The 16,202-nt window shown below is 40.6% G+C and overlaps 1 protein-coding gene across 3 annotated transcripts in view; it reads right to left on the bottom strand.

The window, feature by feature from the left end:
• NCALD (neurocalcin delta) overlaps window positions 1-16,202 on the bottom strand; it is a 332,172-nt gene that overhangs the window by 201,615 nt on the left and 114,355 nt on the right. For 2 of the 3 annotated variants that reach the window (XM_063079362.1, XM_063079363.1), the window contains one exon: window positions 8,135-8,184. The gene's annotated coding sequence lies outside the window, so the exon portion shown is untranslated. Of the gene's footprint in view, window positions 1-8,134; window positions 8,185-12,806; window positions 12,867-16,202 lie in introns of those variants that run through there. The other variant, XM_063079364.1, reaches the window with a different exon arrangement.

The raw sequence follows: 16,202 nt of genomic DNA, 5'->3' as shown, positions 1-16,202 counted from the left end.
GTGCTCCACTTTGGAAAGAAATCACATGTCATGCTACTCCAGGCTACTTCCAAGCAGGCAGCAGCCCACGTGAGAAGCACGCCTGGTATTATATCTCTGTAACAATACGCACAACAGGCACTTTCAAGCATTTAAAATACTTGAATGTGCCAAGTTTCACAGTTGGTCACACATTCATAATAGCTTCATGCCTCTTTCGCTGGGGAGACACCACGCCGTGCTGGGATTCCACAGGGCAGCGTGGCTCCCCCATTCTTCAAAATAGAGCAACTCACAAAACTCCTCTGGCAATCTTAACTACACAAGAATAGAAAACACCTCAGGCAGAGTGTGAGAGACCAGTCTTGTAAACAGCAGGATGGCAAGGTGTAAACAAGAATGGAAAGAAAACACACAGCCTCTTTAAAAATCATTGCTTTTGCCATGGACAAGAAGATGGGAATAAACTCAGCCTCAAATATCACGGAACAATAAAAGCTCAGAGAAGTGTTAAATCACATGCCAGGTGGCTGCAGGAATTTGCAATGATCCGTTCCAATCTGCCAACTTGTCCTTTTTGGCAGCAGGCTTGATTTTTATAGACTCTTCTTCCAATTGTATATGCTCGGGGGCTGGGAGGGTGGAGGGGAGGACTGTTTCATTTGTTTCCTCTTTCATGCACCACAACCAGCATTTTCAAGGCTGTTGCAACTTTCCTAAGTCACATACTTCTTCCTCTAACCCCACAAACCGTGTTCTTTTGGAGAGCTGCAAACCACAATATTTCCATCTTTCATTTGACTGAATCACGTTTCTGCATGCAGTAAAAATATGTTCACATACTTGAACCGAGTTTTAGTAAATACTTCCTCTGGCCACTTGTGTGTTAGAAGATTTAGTGCAGTAAACTCCGGCATCTTCTATCCTTTCAATCATCGTAGCAGTAATTAAGCACTGAGCATGCACTTTCGACAACAGCCCAAAGACAAAGACATGAACAGTCAGATGGTAGCTTTGAGGACCACATAGTCCAAGGGAGGAGAGAGACTTGGAAACAAAGAATTACAGTAAGGGATGAAGCTGCCTTTCCCCCTCACCTGTAGAGTGATAATGTGCATGGGTTTGTTACACAAGAATTTATGGGAGGCCATTACTTTAGCTCTTACACTATGCCCCAGCTGAGCAGACCAGACCAAATGAAGACAGATTCACTCATGCTAACTGCTACATGATCAAACAGAACTTTGAAACAGGCCAGTTTTCCAAAAAAAACAGGACAGTTATAGCAATCCATCAGGAGGAGCCCAGTTTACCTGGGCCAGCATGATAAGACATCCCCTCTGTTTTAACCCTATAAGGAAATCAACTTTGAAATGACCAATATGCTTTTTGTTCTCTGTTGCTGCTTTATTATGCCTTTTTCTACCTATAAAGCCAGTCCCCTCTGCTCAGCTCACTGAAACACCCATTTTATTTTATACAATGAGATGTTGCTAAATTCTAGAATTAGAAAAACCAATTTGATCATTAAACTAAATTCCTTATAATTTTGTCTATTGACAGATTCTACTCATATTTTTCACTCCAAGAATTGATCAGGGGATGGGGTACCTGTGGCTGAGCAAGCACAGACATTGGTCAGCACTCAGTGCCTCCTATGAGGCAAAGAACTGCCCTTCTGTGATGCTCTCTTCCAGGCTCCTCCCCCTCGGTAGGAGGCATCCCTTGGTGTCTGCAGGAGAAGGATTCTAAGACCTCCCACATATACCAAAACCCACAGATGCTCAAGCCCCTGATATAAAACGATGTAGTATTTGCATATAACCTATGTACATCCCTCCATATACTATACTTTAAATCATCTCTAGATTACTTATAATACCTAACAAAATGTAAATGCTATGCAAATAGTTGTTACAACATTTTTTTAGGGAATAATGGTAAAAAAAAAGTCTGTATATGTTCAGTACAGACCTAACCATCGTAGACCTAGCTACATGTTTGATTTGAAGTTGGTTGAATTCACAGATGTGGATCCCATGGATATGGAGAGCTGGCTGTATTTACTATGTGCCGAATAGGACACGGCATACAATTATCTCACATAATTTTCATAACATCCTCAGAATAGTCTCTGTTATCTGGTATTACAGATGAAGAAAATGAGCCTCCAAAAATTTCAGAAACTTGCCCAAGTCCACACCGCTGGTAAGTAGAAAAACTGAAATTAGAACCAGGATCATGTGATTAGAAAGGCTCATAAAGAGGACACTAGTCTGCCTCCATGGCAAGTATAGTCTAATTCCCATACTAGGTTATTTGCCCCTTAAGGACAAAGATCAATATTTCCATGTTTTAAATAGTTTCCAGGCAGAGTAGACCTGTGAGCAAGCAGAGTAGCATCCACCTATGTGATGTGGCTTAAGGGAGGCTGAGCAAAGATGGGTTAAAGATATCTCCACCACTGCCTATCAGGGTGCCTAGAACTTCATCACTGGAGGCACATGACTTTGGACCTTGAAGTTTCTCTGGTCCTCAGCATTGCTCTCTTAGAACATGATGCCCTAGGAGAGGTAATGAGACCTGGGAGAGATGCTTAGAAGGAGCCCAGGAGCCTAGGAGCCCAGGATGGGCAAAGTAGTCTTGAGAGGAGGTTCTGAAGACCGGTGCTATGGGTCAAATGTGTCCCCCAAAAGTTCATGTATTAGAAACTTAATCTCCATTGTAACAGTGTTGTTGAGAGCGTGGAATATCCAATCTTGGTATTTGAAAGGTGGGACCTTTGAGAGGTAATTAGATTGTAAGGACTGCTTATGGAGTAATGGGTGTGGCTGTGATGACTTTATAGGAGAGAGAGTGAGAAAATTAGCTCTTTCTTGCTCAGCCCTCTATCACCATGTGACACCCTGCATTGCTATGGAGAGTCACCACCAAGAAAAGGGCTCTCACCAGATATGTTCCCTTAACCTTGGACTTCCCAGCCACTAAAACTTTGAGAAGTAAACTTTGTTTCTTTACAAATTAACCAGTTTCAGGTATTCTGTTAGAAGCAACAGAAATGGACGAATACAACAGGTGTGGATGTTTTGTTTGCTGACTCCATCTTGTGGCCCTGAGCACAGGGCGAGGCAAATGGAAGGTACACACTCCACTGAACTTGAGGAAACACTGTTTTGGTCAGATGTAAGAGGAGAAGGTCAGGGGATGGCGGCAGGTGGGCTAAGGACACCAAACATTGCAAAGGCATAAAAGGCGAGAAGGCAGAATCCTCACCCTCAAGGAGCTTACAATCTCTGGGGAGAAGTATCAGTAGCAAACAATGGATAAGTAAGACAAGACAGGGAATGAGCAAGCACAGAATATATGAGTAGTAGCAAATTCAGGAAAAGGAGAACTCAGAGTAGGAGGAGGAAGTACCAGCTTCAGTGGGGACTTGGGCCCAAGAACAAATAAAGAGAAATAGCAAATGAGTTGGTGAATGCCTGTCTTATGCCAAAAGACTTCCCACACTGCCACAGCCAAATGCTACCTCAGCACTCCCAAACGAGGACATCCAACGTGGATTTAATTGCCATGCTGCAAAATGATAGGCTGGTCAAGAAACAAAATCTGAAGACAGGTATGATGTACAAAGATACTATTTATAAAATGCATTACTTAAAAATAGACCCAGCTGTTTTGATTAAAAGATCTAATAGTTGCTTCAATCCTATAATAAATAAATCCAGAATTTTAGTAATAGATGAATGTACCAGATTTATATACTAAGATACATGGCAAATAAGTCTGACAAAGCCATCAGGCCAGCCTACACTCATGGTAAAGCTCATGTAAAACCATGGGAAAGAGATCTGATGACCTCAAGGGCCAAAAACCTTGAGAAATTCCATGACCTTCCAGTGGATTCAGCTCTGAAAAAGAATCACTTTATTCTGTGACCTTCCGGCCAAAGACAAATGTGCTTCTCCTGGGCTTTCACTTACTGCGCTTTCTTCGCAAGCAGGAAAGGTTACTTCTATTTACTCTAACTTACTTTGTATTTTTTTAAAAGACCCCTTTATTTAATTCCTACAAAGAAAACAACCCCAAGGAGGAAAGGAAGAAAGGAAGCAAGCAAGCTTTGACCTTTATTTGCTAAATGAGTTATTTTACCAATAGCTACAGGTGATTAGCTCTCACCATTCTGAATAACAACACTTGTATCTCTTGGCATAAGAGGAACCAATAGCTACAGTATAAGGCTTGCTGTGAGTGAATAGAAAAAAGAAGGAAGAAACTTGAAAAAGACAGAGGAAAAGAGGAGTAAGAGGAGCCATGAGAAATCCTTCCTCCTGAGAGTTTCTTAATTGAATTTTTGCAATATGTATTTCCTATTCACTTCAACGTAGCTGCTAATGAGCTGTGTTTCCACAAATTACCTGCTTTCTTCAAGGTGGCTGCACATCTGAGACATCAATACCAAAGGTCTCTGGTTTAGTCCCCTAATAGGTTTGTAGTAACCACTGTGGGTACTCCCAGGCCCACATAGTGATCACATGATGCAAACCCACAATCAGACACCAGGTCTAACAAAGGAGGTTTGTGCTTTATTTCCAGATGAAAGCAACAACTTGGCAAATGCAGTTCTGATGCCTGAATATTAGTATTTCTAAGACAGCTCGGTGTTCTAAGGAGCAATCAGGGAAAAAAATTTTGACATTCTGAAAATCTGTGTGGTGATCAAATACTGGAGCAAAATGGCAATACCAGTATTTCTGTATTTAATATTTTATAAGAAAAGGGTTCAGAACTCCTAAAAAGAAATCAGGAAAAATGATATACAAACTTAGCAGCATCATGTAAAATGTAAAAAAATATATAATCTGAACAGTATCATTCTGTTAATAATTATTAGCAGACAGAATTTAAAAACATAAATATTAAAAACCTAAGTCTCAAAAACAGAAAAAAATTAATAGTCATGAAAAGATGAAAATGAGATCATGTTATTTGAGCTTTTATAAAGTGAGTTCTTAAAGTGCATAAACATTGTTGCCATGGAGTTAGGAGCATATTTTTGTGCAGATTCCTTCACTGCTAAAAAATAAATAAATAAATAGAAAGGACTAGTCAAGGAAATGGTGATGTATTTGTGAGCTATCTTCAAATATTTTTCTCTGATTCCTTCATCTTCAAATAATCCTTACTTTCATGTGGTAACCCTGCAGAATATTTTTGAACAACTTTGTTGGGGCAGGGGATAAAAACTGTTTACCTCAAGTTAGAGTTTGCTTGAGAGCAAGAGCAAGCACCACAATGTCCTGCCTTCTTCCCTTGGCTCGTCTGTGCTGGCGACCCCAGTGCCCAGCTCCCTGTGTCTGTCTTACAGCTTGCATGTTGTAGTGGACACATCCTCAGTTAGTCCCCACTGAGTCATGTCCTGGTGCAATTCTCTCACATGGGGTACAGCCTGTGACCTTGCTTTTAGCTAACAGAATACAACAAAGCGATGGGACAGTCACTGCCTTGACTGGGTTAGTCACTATATAAGACTCCACGTTAGTGGATGGGAGTACGGTTTCTCCTTCCATTTGTGACAGGGCTGTGAGATGCTCCAGGGCAAAGAACTGTGGGTAAGAGTGGCCCCAGATGACAGCCAGAAAGAAAATGGGGACCTCAGTCCTACAGTCTCAACTGAATTCCACCAACAACCACATGAGCTTAGAAGAAAGGACCCAAGCTCCAAAAAGAAACACAGCCCAGCCAACGCCTTGATTACACCCTTGTGAGACCCCCAAGCAGAGGCCCAAGCGAAGCTACCCCCAACTCCTGACCCATGGAAACTGTGAGATAACAAAAGTTACTAAATTTGTTATAATTTGTTATGTAGCAATATATATATATATATATATATATAACTAATGTGTGTGCCATACTTCACTTTGAACTCAGAAATATAGCAGAACGCTTTATAAATGTATATATACCAGGATACTTCAAAAAGTTAAGATTCATAATACCTTTTTACCTTTATCCAACTCAAAACTTTAATGTAAAATATAATTCTCCATGTGTGCGACTTGAAACACAAATGAATTGGATTGAACGTCTTTTAAAATATCAGAATACTTTTATTTAGGGACTTAAAAATTGGAGAGTATACCTCCAAACCAGTTTTTTGTTTGCTGGGTTTTTTTGTTTCTGTTTTTGATGTGTGTACTTCATCTTTTTTTTAAATAAATGTTTTATTTTCAAACAGTTTTAGATTTATAGAATTATTGTAAAGATAGTACAGAGAGTTCTTGTATAACCCACACCCAGTTTCACCTGATATTAACATATTACATTAGTATGATATGTTTATCACAATTAATGAACCAATATTGATACATTATTGTTATTTAAACTCCATATTTTATTCGAATTTTTGTAGTTTTTACCTAATGTCCTATTTCTGTTCCAGGATCCCACATTACATTTTGTTGTCATGTTTCCTTAGGCTTCTCTTGGGTGTGACAATTTCTCAGACTTCTCTCATTGTTAATGATCTTGACAGTTTTGAGGAGTACTGGTCAGATATTTTGAAGGATGCCCCTCTAGTGTAATTTGCCTTATGTTTTTCTCATGATTAGACGTAAGTAATCTATTTTCAGGAAGAAGATCATAGGAACAAAATATCCTTTTTGTCTCATCATATCAAGGGCGCCCACCATGAATATGATTTATCATAGTTCATGTTAACCTGGATTACATGGCTCGAGGTAGAGTTGGTCAGGATTCTCAACCTTCAAGTTCCTCTTTTTTTTTTCTCCCTTTCCACATTGGTCTCTTTGGAAGAAAGACACTGTGTGCAGTCCCCACTGGAAGTTACATTATTTGGAGTTCCTCCAAATGAATGAATTCTTCCACATGGATGGGAGATTTGTTTATTCTCCTCATTTATTTACCTAATATTTATTTATATCAGTATCAGTATAGATATGCATTTTATACTTTAGGTTACATGTCAATGCTACTTTATCTATCTATCTATCTATCTATCTATCTATCTATCTATCTATCTATCTATCTATCTATCTATCTATCTTGTTGCTCAAATTTTCTAGCTTTGACCATTGGGAGCACTTTCAGTTGGCTCCAGTATCCCTTTGACAAACCCCAATCGCTGTGGATTTTTTTTTTAAACTTTCTTACTTTCTGGTACTACAAAGTACTCTGGGTTTATCTTGTATATTTCCTACCTCAGGCCTAAATCAGCCATTTCTCCAAGGAGCCCTGGTTCCTTTTAACTGAAAATAGTATTAGAAACCAATATCTGGGCAGTAGGTATGCTTAGTTACTGGGGTGTCATTGCTTCTAGACTAAACCAGTTTTTCAATCTGTAAATATGGAAACTTGGGATGTACCTATATTCTTAATTTACCTTTATTTATTTAACAAGCATTTTTACAGAGATTACTATGTCCCGGGTACTGTTTTAAGCACTTTGCAAACATTAACTCATTTAATCCTTGTAATAATCTCATGACAACAGCAAGATAGGCAGTCTTAGTAGCCCCATTTCATGGATGAAAAAAACCAAGGCACAGAGAGATTTGGACATGTGCCCAAAGTCATCCAGCAGAGCCAGGAATTGAACCTAAGCATTTGAATCCACATTTGGGTCACTAACCATTGCTCCACATTGCTTCACAGTAATGAGGACCACACGAACAGATAAGTTAATCAACACACCCATTCATATTCTAGCAAGTATATGTTTTGTGTCCATTAGATGTTAATGGACACTTAATGCCATTTGAGATACCTCTTGGACTACAGCCCAATTCAACATGAAGGTGTTGTAATGTGCCCCTTGAGAAACTCTGGCAGCTGCCCAGATGAAGATGTCATAGAAAAACCACTTTACTCAGTGGCTACAAATATATTTTATAATACTACAGGTAATATTCAACAGTAATAGGCAGTGCCTTATTTATGTCATTTCTGTCCATTTATCGTTTTCATAAATTTTAAAAAGGAGCTTAATATCTTTTTTATATACAAAACTCCCATTCATTACACCACTATTTACTGATAAAATATTTGAACAAAACTATCTCTTGTGAAGTCATTGAACAAAATCAAGATTTCCATTTATAGCTGACTATGGAGAAAATTTTAAATGTATCCTTACTTTATGACTGTCACTAGTGGGTGGTTCCAAGAGACCAAAGTTGAGATGATCTGAAAGAAACAAGAAACAAGTTGAAATGAATTCACAGTGATTTATGTTTTAAAGTATATATATATAGTTAACTCCATTTTAGACTTTCAGATTTTACCGGGGAAAAAAAGGCACTTGGTTAAAATGACAAGGTGAATAAACGAGCAGTTACTAGAGCTGACCTGTTACAGGACCCCAGTCGCTTTCTCTAGCATCAGTCTGGACAGGCCATTAAAGACCAAGCTAGTTGGCGGTGCCTACGTCAGCATGGTGAGACCAGGAGAAGAGTTCTATATGCTGTCTATGCCATGAGACAAGTTTCACTGATTTGCTCACAGAAGTACATTGAAACACACTCTATCTTAGGCACTTTTACTCAGAGATTGATGAGAAACTGATGGAAGTAGAGTGAGAGGAGTGTGGACATGTAGGAACACAAGCATAAATAACCAAAAGAGTATTCCATTTTTTACATAACAGCTGCTTTCAGTAAAAGAGAAATTTTGTAGATTATTGCTATGGTTTAAATATTTGTGTCTCCAAAATTCATGTTGAAACTTAATCTCCAATGCAAGAGAATTATGAGAGGGGGCCTTTAGGAGGGGTTTAGGTCATGACCTTCTCCCTCATGAATAGTATTAAGGCCCTTAAAAAAGAAGCATCACATAGCATTTGGCCCTTTTTGCCTTTCTGTGCCTTCCTCCATGTGACGACACAGCATTCAAGGTGCAGTCTTGGAAAAAGAGAGCAGACCTCACCAGACACAGAACTTGCAGGCACCTTGATCTTGGATTTCCCAGCCTCCAAAACTGTGAGAAATAAACTTCTGTTCTTTATAAATTACCCAGGTTCAGGTATTTTGTTATAGCAGCATGAATGGACTATGACCATTACATATGTATCTTGCTAATTTAAATGATCGCTTCAGAGAGACAAGGGGATAAAGTATAAAGAACACAGGAAGTCAGGAAGTCTGGGGTGTAACCCCACCCCACCTGGGGCGACCTTGGAGCAATCACTTACCATCACTAGCTCTCTATACACAGAAAGAGATATGTAATCAAAATTCTTCCCAGTTCTGACATCTATTTCAAGTTGGTCCTAACTTTTCCTTTAAGATCTCTATTGGGAAGTTTATGGTTTATAAACAAATGAGTAAATGCAGCTGGCCAAATTTGCTTTCTCAGCAACCTGGAGTGAATCCTTTTGTAAGAGTGATAGTGCTTAAAATACTTTATATATTTTGGTTTGCATATGGAAATTTCAAGGGTTATGCACTCTTGGAGATATGAAGGTCTGAGAACATTTGGGAGAAATGACTTTTGAAAGTTTTAAATATTAGATGAAGACACTGTAATTATCAACATCATTTAACCACTATTTCTAACTGTCCTGTCAGTCAGCCATACCGCCCGTTCATGCTAATGGTAAATAAAATGGTTTTTCATCTGTGGGCATTGGTATCTAATTTATTTTCACCCAAAACATGGCATTTTCATTGAGCAGTATATTCTAATAAATGCTTGTAAATAGAGTCAATAGCTCTTTACATTTAGTTTTAATCTGATTTAATAAGTTTGGCAATTCTAACTTCAGAATCCAACCCTAACTTTCCTCAGGAAGTGGAAAAGGCTTAATATTTATTCATCTGGAAAAAAAATATACCGTGCTCCAAAACACAATTAAACTGGAAACAGATGATATTCAGCCTCTCAGGGGCAGTTAGCATAAGCTAAATATACTCAGCACACAGCTGACCATTTATACACAGCTCCCGTCAGAATCAGAGAGCTGTGTCAAAGCAGCCCCTTCACTGGTGTGCAGTGAAAGGCCATGAGTCCTGCTAAGGTGGAGGCCACGTCTGGACACCATGCAATCAGCACTGCTCGACTGTACACAAATGTCTAATAAAAATATTTTATAGCATTCCATTGTCTTGTTTTCTACATTTAGACTGAGTCCTTAAATTAGAATTAGTCCTCTCCACTTTAGTAAACATGAACTTTAAATATGGGGAGATGATTTAATAGCATTCAAGCTTCCCTGAAAGGACCATTGCTATTACCACTGCTATCCACAGAACAACCTCACTTGGGCTAGGTGCTCTCCTGAGGTTCCTTCAGATGCTATGATTCCTTCTGAGGCCATGATTCTCAGAGGGATGGATATTTTTCTCATTTATATCTCAGTGTTGGTCTTAAATTTAGAAATCATGTATAACAACATTTTTAAAAAAGAACAGAGTGAAACCAACCTCATTCCAGAGAAGAGAGATTGGCTAAATAGGAGTTAAACAAATGGCTTATTTAGCCAATTAACCAGTCAAAACTGTTACAGAGTACCTACGAGGGCAGAGGCCAGATGTAATTCTCCCCTCTGTCCAGGTCCCCTGCAATGCCTTCTTGGGAGAATGGCTGCCCAGCTCACATGCATAAAAACACAATCATCCAATAGCCATCCTGTAAGGGCCGTATTTATCCATTCATTCCACAAACATTATTCAGCATTAACCATGGGCAGGGGCTAGGGCACCTTAAGGTACTCAGTCCAGACGGGGGAAACCAGACAGTCATTTAGGCAAGTAAAGAAAATAAAATAATAAAAATTAGTTGAATGACAGACTCATATAAACATGAATGACCAATCTGAGCAACACTCCCCACACTCCACGCTCCCTTCCTGTCTTCTGATTCTTCTCATTCTCACTTGGTCATCAGCACCACTGCCACTTCATGATATATATTTATTTCTTTTTGGCTGTCTGTCTCCCCCAACTAGGAAGTAAGTCCTTGAGGGCATGGGCTTTCTGGGGTTTCTTTGGTTCACTGAGGGAAACCAGCCCCCAGAACAGAACCTGATACCTGTAAGTGTTCAATAAATATTTGTTGACTAAATAAATGTATCAGTGAATCAATATTACAGAAGTCATTCAAAAGAAGGAAAAAGACAAGAGGAAATGATGATAGGTTAAGATAGGAGCCAATTAAATTTTGACATGGAAGACACTGAAAAATCAGGCAAGAGAAGTTTGCTTGGCAGGTCCTCAGGAACACCTAGCGGTGTGTCTTGGAGCACAGGTAGCTTTGTCTACCCAGCATCCTGTCCTCATAGGACTGTCCCCCCAAGCTCCACGTGGCTTTGGTGGGGCAACCAATCCCAGATTTCCACTCCTCTGACCACAGAGGAGGGCTCACACTCAGTGCTGGCCATCTGATTCCCCCTCCCAGGCACTTAAACCAACAAGAGCAAGAGCACTGGCAGCTGAGCCTTAGCAGCAGCAGCTCCTTGAAAAGATGGTTCACAGGTTCCTGCTTCTCAGACCTCCAATTGCCCCGGTTCTCATCTTTCCCAATGCCTGTTTGGTTGCTCTTCCCTCGGTTCTTGAAGCTATTAATATCCTTCCAATAAACTCTTTTTTCTTCTGACTCTAGTAGTCTCAGTTTATTTCTGCTGATTACATTCTAAGCTTTCTATGAGCACAAGGACTGATTAAAAGATAAATGTGGTTTGGAAGGACTCATAGTAATGACTTTTTATTGAACATTAACCATGTGCAGGTACTGAGCTAAGCTCCTTGTATGTTAACCAGTTTAATCTTCAGAACCATCTCTATCCCCATTTTATAAATGAGGAACATCAAGACTAAAAGAAGTTAAATGAGGTGTCCAAGCTACACTCTACCAAGTGGCAGAACCAGCATTCAACTCCAAAGACGACAGTCCTAACTTCTCCACATTGGTTCTCCCCACTTTGGTTCACTGAGAACTGGGAATAGCAAGTTTTAGTATATGATAAATAACTGGAAATGCCACTGGTGTCATGGTCAGGTTAGGCAGGGTTCAGGTGAGGGATAAGGTGGTGGGGGGTCACCCTAGGGAATGGGTGAGGTGAAGGGTGGCGGTAGCAGCACTTTCCAGGGAGGCTCTTCCCACATTCTGAATTGTGTATGGTTTATTTATTTATTTTTTTTCTTATACCATGTAAGGAAATTAGGACAGTTGGTTTCCTACTGAAAAAGCTAAAATTGGTGCCTGGAACAGGTGGTTCCAAAGCTTCTCTTCCCTTAGCAGACACTGGCCCGTTCTCCCTGTGCCTTCCCTCCTTCATTCTCATTATTACTGGTTTGCAGTCATTGCCCATCAAGCAGTGGATCCCAGCAAGTTTATTTACCCCCAGCACGGTCCTCACCCTGCCATCCTCTGTAATCCACCCTCCTCCTACCACCTCATTTTACCTTTTCACCAATTTATTCATTTATTCATTATCAGTCATTCAGAAAACATTTCAGGACCTGAATGTGCCAGGCCCTGTGCTAAGCACCAGAATTCACAGCCAATAAGACAAGCGAAGACTCTGCTCTCATGGAGTGGGGAGAATGCACACAGTACAAGCAAACACACGCATCAGTGTGGCAAGTGTCCAGTGGTGTGTGTGCGATGCGGCAGCAAAGCTGGATCTGAGACAGAGCATGACAGAGTAGGGTCTCTGTAAGATGAAGGGATCTAAGGAAGCATCTCCTAAATTAAGAAGTAAAGGGCGAGAAGCAGTCAACCTTGCCAAGAGTTAGGGAAGAGCAATCCAAGCTGAGAGAGCAGCTCATGCAAAGGCCCGGGGGTGGGAAGGCTTCGGCATGCTCGCAGACCTGAGCACGAGTACAGAGGACAACGGCTGAGGTGGTGCGGCCTGAGACGGGCAGGCTGGTTCAAGTTTGGATTTTCTTTGGAGTGCAACCTATTTTCCTATTACTGCCAGAAGAAAACTTATCCACAAAAACAAACCTAAAGATAAAAGGAGAGAACATATTTTAACAAATATCTTTATGTCTATTTAGTGCCTAAACGGATGATAAAATGCTGTACTCTTGCAGTATTGGAAATCTGTCAGGGCCGCAATGTGAATGGCAAGTCAGAAATGGACTGGAAAGTGATTTTGAAACAAGCTTCACACTGTAACTGTTCTCTGAATCCTAACAGAAATCAATTAATCAATGGACAATCTCTCAAAGATTCTGTGAGACAGAGATTACCACCTACATCTTCTAGATGAGGAAAGTGCTGCTCGGAGGGCTGCCATGACTAATCAGGGCAAGAACTAGGACTTACAAGCAGCCTTGTCTGACTCCAGAACTTAGTATTTACCCCTAAGCTTCACTTTCTCCTAATGTGTCAATTTAGTAAAATACTATATTGTTTGATCAACATGACTAAAGAATAATGTATGCTATGGAAGTAAGCTTCCTGAACCGCAGACACCCTGTCGTAATTAAAACTTTAAAACGTAGAGCTCTTTGGATGAAAATTTTTAATACTTTTGCCTTTTGTATATCAAACCCCACATTAACCGTTATGAACAGCAGAGATTCCACAATGTAGCCCTTGGGCACTCTGAAGAGCAAACAGCTGCTTACTTCAAAACCAAATGGATGCAGGCTGACACTTTTTTTTTTGCTTTTTGTAAGTTTTCTGTGTTTTATTCTTTTCCTGTCTCTTTATTCACTTTCAGGACTTTACTTACAATTTTAAGTTGTTGCCTCTAGCAACTTTTCCCTAAACATGAATGCACTAGTTGTTATTTACTTCGGATGGAGAAAGCCTATGATTTAGTTTGTTGGCATTCATGTAGAAGAAGAGCAAAGAGAAGCTGCACTGTGAAAAATGCTTGTGCCGGGGGACTGATTGAAAGGGCAGGAGTGCAGGGTGTCCTGGGGGTGAGGGGGCTGAGCGAGAATGTCGGTAGAGGCCAGATCAAGCATGAGGGGGTCATTATCCAGAAGGTCCTCCAAGTTGGCAGCTCAGAGCTCAGAACACAGCCAGTTATGGGACTAGCATTTTACACGGTGTTTGGGTTGTCAGGCCACTCTATAAAATTTTATTTAATCCACTATACACATGAAATGTTTTCCCCTTGAGTCTATGAATGAAGTGATAGGAGCAAGAAATCAGAAACCCAGGTAAATATTGCAAAGCCCTAGCTTCTAAACAAGAGAAAGAAGGAGGAGGAGGAAAAAGAAAAAAAGGAGGGAAGGAAGGGTCTGTGGGTGAGGAGGCAGATCTAGATTTGTGGGGGTCTGAATTTATACAATTAGAGTTCCATTTTTGAAAATATGAATTATGATTACAGAATTATACAAATGTGAATTCTTTTAGAATAAAAAAATACAAAAATTAAAAATTATAAAAACTGAAAAATAGCTTAGCATCATAAAAATCCGCAAAAATAACATTTTTATTAACTTCCAGATCCATGTACACATAAAAATGATTATAAATCACATAAATATATCTCATTAAACCCAAACAAAATGCATCTCCCACTCAGCATCCCTTAAGCCTGATTCCCAAAATGCATCTGGCAGCCCTCAAGTGACCCTGCATGTGGGTAAATGTGACAGAAGGTAAGTCACAGTGGAAAGACACAGTACTCTTAACCAATTGTAGTCAAATTCTTTCTTTTAAAAATCTTCCAAAAACATATGGCCATGTGAGCACAATGCTGGGGCTCCCTAAGCTTCCTGATCCACCGTGATTCTGGTCTTAGGCTTTCTCCTTCTCCAACTCTGCCCAGCCCTGTGATCAGAGTCCTCGTCACCCCTCCTCACCCTAAATGAGAAGCAAAAGAGCGTCTATGCTCCTGCTTTGATAAATTAGGAGAAGTCGGGTCTCCTGGTCCAGGCCCATCAGAACATGCACCTCCCACAGGGAGCACAATGGAAGCTCTGCAGCAGAGTGAGCAACATTCACCCGTGGAGTTTATGGGGTTTTGGCTCCAAAATGCTTCCCAGAGATAGCTATCCAGACAGCAGCATCCAAACCATTGCTTCACTTGCACCAAGCGTGTGCATGTGTGGGAGTGAGTGTGTCCCTACTGCAACCTTTTCTATTTCAGGAAAATGGCGAGACAGGGCTAGTCTGTGAGCCATGTTTGCGTCTATGGCGAGGCTTGTACAACTCCTTTTTAGAGGGGCTTGCAGCAACTTTGCCTTCTTAACTGGAAGCTCCTTATCAGTGTCATATAATCAGGAGGAGAAAGCCGTGGCACCAGCACTACTGACCCTGGCATCACAGAGCCTGAGGCTAGCCTAGATCACTCCACTGACTTTTTTAACAGGCCTTGGGGTCAGCAAGCCTATGGCAGATTAAGTACTAATCATCTGTGCTCCAAGAAGCAGTGAATAAATGATCACCCCAAGTCAGAAAAGCCAAATGCTGCCAAATGGTGGTTTGAACTTTACATAAGGAAATGGCTGATGACCTGGAGTGGTTCACTTATTATTCATCTGGACAAGAAACCAAGACTCCTCCAATAGACGAGGGCCTGGCCTTTGTTCACAAGGCTGGAGGGGGTCTGCTGGCTCCCCTAAAGCAACCCTGAATTGGGGAGTATCTGAAGTTCAGAAACCCTAGTAGAGGAATCCCAAGGAAGCACAGCAGGAGAGAGGAAAGACATGGGGACTTCATGTCCTGATGCCTCAAAAGTTGCAGGTGTTATTCAGTAAGAAATATGAACACATGTGACTTATTCCCTACAACAGACGCCTCAGGTGACAATGAATCACTTTTCTCTTTTTACTTTTTCTTTTCCTTTGTTTTTGTTTTTGTTTTGTTTGCTGTTTTTTGTTTTGCTGTCTCTTTCATTTTCCTTTTAACACAGTTAAAACACAGTTAAAAGGCTAGTCTCCTGTCCCTATGTCTTTCCGCTCTCCTGCTGTGCTTCCTTGGGATTCCTCTACTAGGGTTTCTGAGTTCAGATACTCCCCAATTCAGGGTTGCTTTAGGGGTGCCAGCAGGACCCCTCCGGCCTTGTGAACAAAGGCCAGGCCTCATCTGTGGAGGAGTCTTTGTTTCTTGTCCAGACGAATAATAAGTGAACCACTCCAGGTCATTTACGAGTACAGGTCTGTCCCAGTCACCGTGCAAAGCACTCTACACACATTATCCCTTTTCCATCACAAACACAGTCCTAAAAAGGCGAACTTGTGGTTCTCATTTTACATATGGGAAAACAGAAGCTCAGCAAGGTGGCAGCTGTATTAACAGGG

Source organism: Cynocephalus volans, chromosome 15 (genome assembly GCF_027409185.1).
Source record: "Cynocephalus volans isolate mCynVol1 chromosome 15, mCynVol1.pri, whole genome shotgun sequence".
NCBI lineage: Eukaryota > Metazoa > Chordata > Mammalia > Dermoptera > Cynocephalidae > Cynocephalus > Cynocephalus volans.
Note: the sequence above shows the minus strand (reverse complement) of the source record. Positions and strands in the feature narration are given on the sequence as shown.